The 5,568-nt window shown below is 40.2% G+C and overlaps 1 pseudogene across 1 annotated transcript; it reads left to right on the top strand.

The window, feature by feature from the left end:
• The first annotated feature begins 337 nt into the window (after positions 1-337).
• LOC104754544 (putative aspartic proteinase GIP2 pseudogene) lies at positions 338-1,949 on the top strand (annotated as a pseudogene). Its single transcript, XR_015585672.1, has one exon. The product of XR_015585672.1 is annotated as a putative aspartic proteinase GIP2 pseudogene (transcript).
• The last annotated feature ends 3,619 nt before the right edge of the window (positions 1,950-5,568 follow it).

The raw sequence follows: 5,568 nt of genomic DNA, 5'->3' as shown, positions 1-5,568 counted from the left end.
TTCAAAAACAGAACCAAATCGCCTTGGTCCAGTGGTAAAGGGAAAAAAGTTCCGCCACCTGAGTTTGAATAGCATTAGCCATGGAAGTTCGAAATTTAACATGGTTTCTTCTGGTTCCTGGAGATTAGTCTTTGGGTATAGAAAACCTTTAGGATCACTTATGATTTATTAAAAAACAAAAAAACAAAGACTACTCCAAAAACGGTAAGACACAAACAGTAAAACAGATACCACTACTTTATTCTTTTGTCTATTAAATAAATAACCCAATTTATAAATAATAAGAACTAGTTTTGATTTGTGTCATTTTCAGATAATTTTAGAAGCTATATCACGCAATCATATTTGCCTTAAGCAATCTTGAAAGTTGAAAGTCAAAATAAACGTCACAACATTTATCCATTTTTATTCAAATTAGCCGACACACAAAAAGAAAAAAACCTTTGCCGCGCCTATAAATACACTCACACATCAATCCTCTCTTCTTCATCTCTTCATCACCTTTCACCTCTTAACAATGGCGTCCATCTTCTCCGTCGTCCTTCTCTTCATCTTTTCACTCTCGTCATCATCATCATCTGCTCAAACATCATCATCATTCAGACCCAAAGCTCTCCTTCTCCCAATAACAAAAGACCAATCAACCCTCCAATACACAACCGTCATCAACCAACGCACACCTCTCGTCCCCGCTTCCCTCGTCTTCGACCTCGGCGGTCGTGATCTCTGGGTCGACTGCGACAAAGGCTACGTCTCCTCCACTTACCAATCCCCTCGCTGCAACTCCGCCGTCTGCTCACGCGCTGGCTCCACCAGCTGCGGCACATGCTTCTCCCCTCCCCGACCTGGCTGTAGTAACAACACTTGCGGCGCTATTCCTGATAACACCGTCACCGGAACCGCTACTTCCGGCGAACTTGCTCTTGACGTCGTCTCGATCCAATCCACTGACGGATCCAATCCGGGTCGGGTTGTCAAAATCCCCAATCTAATCTTCGTTTGTGGTTCAACCTTTCTTCTTGAAGGACTCGCTAAAGGAGCCGTTGGTATGGCCGGAATGGGACGTCACAACATCGGCTTACCCTCGCAGTTCGCCGCCGCGTTTAGCTTCAACCGCAAGTTCGCCGTTTGTCTAACTTCCGGTAAAGGAGTCGCCTTCTTCGGAAACGGACCTTACGTTTTCCTTCCCGGAATCGAGATCTCGGGGCTCCAAACGACGCCGCTTCTCATCAATCCGGTGAGCACCGCTTCTGCGTTTTCACAAGGTGAGAAATCCTCTGAGTATTTCATCGGCGTGACGGCGATTAAGATCGTCGATAAAACAGTTCCGATCAGTCCGAGGCTTTTGAAGATTAACAGCACCGGATTCGGAGGAACCAAGATCAGCTCCGTGGATCCTTACACGGTGATGGAGTCATCCATCTATAAAGCTTTTACGTCGGAGTTCGTTAGACAAGCAGCGGCGAGGAACATCACTAGAGTTGCGTCCGTGAAACCGTTCGGCGCGTGTTTCAGCACGCAGAACGTCGGTGTCACGCGCTTGGGATACGCCGTGCCAGAGATCCAGCTTGTGCTTCACAGCAACGACGTCGTGTGGAGGATCTTCGGAGCTAACTCGATGGTGAGTGTCAGAGATGACGTCATCTGTTTGGGTTTCGTTGACGGAGGAGTCAACGCGAGAACCTCTGTGGTGATCGGAGGGTTCCAGTTGGAGGATAATTTGGTCGAGTTTGATTTGGCGAGTAACAGATTTGGGTTTAGTTCTACCTTATTGGGCCGTCGCACTAACTGCGCCAACTTCAATTTCACTTCCACTGTTTAGTTTTTTTTACAATTTCCTTAAAAATAAATGTGTTTGTTTCGGAGCCTATGGAATAATTTTTTGTCAATTTTTATCACTTGATCTGGAATAAACAATGATGTAACGAGAATTGTTCTCCTTGTCTTCACTGCGGTTTTGTTGTTGACCTCTGCGTCCTTGCCTCCTTGGGACTGTCATGAGACGGGCTTAATTGTGCTTGCTTCAGTAGGAGTAGCTTCTTCTTTATTGAGGCTTGCGTAGTGAAGAAAGAGTCGTTAGCTAAAATAAATGGGTTCTAACGGCTATTTATTCTGCAATAATCAGAATGATTAAAAGTTTACCTTGAACAATAGTGATGGATGAACCAGTCTGAATGACTGAAACAGAACACCTTGAGCAGTTGGTTTTCTACTTTTTCTTTGTCGATTTCTCGTCAAATCAGAGATGAGAGTTGAAGATACGCCATGAAAATAACGTATTCCTCACTTGCAAAGACACCAAAACAATACTACCACCATATCTTAATCATCAACGATGCTGAGAGTAGAAGAGAAGAGACGGTGATTGAATACTGCAAAAAAAGAATATTATGACGGGGCTGAATTAGACTCACAACTTATGGATGGGTAGAATTTGAAGTGGACAAGGAGGAAGACTCACAACTCACAACCTGTCTCGAGTGGCCTCAGCAAAGCACACATATCACCAGCTCTCCGCATATGATCCTGCAAAAAAATGGATTTCATATCAGAAAAGACAAAAACAAGACAAAGGAATCAGACCTTTAAATCTTGCCATGAAGCACACATTACCAGCTTCCTATAGAATCTCAAATCGGGGGACATCACAATTTGGGGTGCCATCCTTTCCACTTACGTAGAGACCCTAAAAAGCAGAAAGTTGTTAGATCACGACATGAAGCTTATACACTAGAAGAAGAAGATAAAAAACACTGCTGCAAGGAAGAAATCACTTGTACCACATTGTTCTAGGGCATTTCTCATTCTTAAAACGGAGAGTCTGCACAAGAGAAGGAAATCACACAAATGATGTTAAGTGAATCCAATGGACGAGCCTGGTGACAAAAAATATAGCATAGATTCAATTTAATACTCGTGCTCATTGAACTGTGATAAAGGGGAAAGCATAGTCATTATTTACCTGCACGCCAGAGCAAACAGAGCATACTTCATGTCATCATAATTGGTGTAGTCGACGACACCATGGGTTCCTGATCATATAATTTAAAGAAGTCATATGAGAAAAAGAACACTGCTCAAAGCTAAAATAGGAAGATATTGGTAAGAAAGTATGCATGAGAAGATGAAAATTAACGTACCGTCACAGTCTCGAGTGACCTTAGCAAAGTACACATCACCAGCTCTCCGCATATGACCCTGAAAAAATGGATTTCATATGAAAAACAAGACAAGGGAGCAGAAACCAGAATGTTGGAGCAAAACATTACTTGTCAATCAGACCTTGAAATCTTGCCACGAAGCAGATGATGGGAGTCCACATATAATAACTGGAAAAAAAAAAGCCATCCAAGAATCAGAAGAATTCAAGTCAGACCAAATATTATCAAAACCAAATAAATAGTAACGAATGGAAAACGTTTTCAGCCTGAAAAAGCAAAAGTTGCATAACCACCACCTGTGATCACCCAGGCAAGTAACAACAACGATGGTGAAGTGAGCAATAAATGAGAAGATGTAAAAATGAAAAGCAAACCTCTGGTGGTTTAGAGAGGAGCTTAAAGAGCCCCACGAAGTTTCACCGTTTGGGGGACATGCAACCTCTCCATGTTTACACTCTTTGGACGCTCTAGTGGCAGTCCAAGAGGCCGGTCACATATCAGCTGAAACGAGAAAGAGAAAACAGCATCAGAAGCAGGTTAGTAGTATAACTGTGAGTCAGAGACACATATAACTAGAAGAAACAGTTTGATGTGGTTACCTTTTTGGTTCCGAATCTTCTTCATTCTTCAAACAAATAACATATCTCCGATCTGCACAAAAATAGAGAATTAGAAGAAGCTTCTTTACTATATTTTTTAAAGTCTGAATTATCACAACCAGCCTTAGTTAAAACAATTCTGAGATTATACTCGAAAATGTTTTCTTTCATACCTTATACTTAGCTTCAAGCTTTTCAACCAAACCTGCAAAAGGAAACATAAACCTGAAATTTTTTAAACTGTTGATAAGAAAAAGAACAAGAAACAAATAAGACACAATGTACCTGCTTCTTGACTCCATTTAGCTCTCTTCACTGACCGTCGTGCTCTTCGAGTAACTGAAATTACATAACAGTATATAAATTGACGAATAAAGCAAAACCTGCGATTTAAAGCAACATGCTGACTTCAAGATGGCAAATTAAAGTGGACGAATTGAGTCAAAGATACCTATAACAAGAAGAATCAGTTTGATGATGTTATCTTTTTGGTTCTGAAAATTCTTCATTCTTAAAACCCCCATAACATATCTCCGATCTGCACAACAATATAGACTTAGAGGACGTTTCCTTAATAATTTTTTTTAAGTCTGAATTATAACAATCAGAAACAAAATCTGAGATTATACTGGAAAATGTTTTTGTCATACTCTTATTTCAAAAGCAAAACAGAACAAAATAAAGAAAGCAGAGGATATTGAGATGACTTACAGTGAAGAGGATTTTACCATCATTTGGGTCCACGACTCATCATCTAGAGAAGCACAAGCAGGAATAAAAATCTCAGTCTCAGATATGGATGGGGAATTGAAGCGAATGTATTGAGTGATCGTGAGTAACGCTTCGACTAACAACATGATAGAAGCTAAGACGACGAGGATAGATAAAGATCAATTGGGCTCAAAGTGCTAGATCTCTAGAGACACATCATGACAGCTCAACCAAACCACACATTACCGTCCTGACAACATACTTACCAGATAAGCTCCCTCTCAGTGCTAAACCTTCATGCACAAACCTGTTTCCTCGTTCCACCACCCAAAAGAAAGACACAACAAACCCGTTAGGTTATTAAGATCCCCATATAATACAAAACCGAAACTCTTATTTCAAAAGCAAAACATGGACACCACCTCTGTAATAACAGAAAAAAAATTTCACAATCGATTCATAGGGTTTAAAAAGATACTTGTTATTGTTCTCTTTCTCTCCCTCGCCGCCTTGTGATGGCTTTGATTTTTTTATGAATGAGATTGATAGTGCAAGCTACGTTATTAACACTCGTTTCCCTGAAGTGAAAAGAATCAACACATTAGAAAGAAAAGAAAAAAGAGGAAGAACGCCGACAAGACAAAGACCTATCTATTACCTTTTTTGTAATCGATCAGTCTGATGTAAGAACATGCAGGCGACCGTGTTTGTTCTGAATCTACAACTCCATCCTTCCAAAAACAAAAAAAAGAACTGAATAAACATCTTCAACTATTGGCAAGAAAAAAGAGAAAAAAAAAAGACGTATATACCTTATACTTAGCTTCAAGCTTTTCAAACACATCCAATTGATGCATACCTGAAAAACGAAACATAAACCTGAGATTCTTGTTACACTATTGATAAAAATGAATAGAAGAAATAAAAACACAATGTACCTGCTTCTTGAACAAATAAAAAAGAATCTGTAGTTTAAAACGAGAAAGGAAGACGTATCGAGTCAAAGACATCCATAACTAGCAGAATCAGTTTGATGGTGTTACCTTTTTGGTGCTGAATTTAGACTCACAACTTATGTATGGGGAGAATTTGAAGTG

The sequence above is a fragment of the Camelina sativa genome, chromosome 17, assembly GCF_030686135.1.
Source record: "Camelina sativa cultivar CO46 ecotype springtype chromosome 17, ASM3068613v1".
NCBI classification, from domain to species: domain Eukaryota; kingdom Viridiplantae; phylum Streptophyta; class Magnoliopsida; order Brassicales; family Brassicaceae; genus Camelina; species Camelina sativa.
This window is presented reverse-complemented; position numbering and strand designations above follow the sequence as displayed.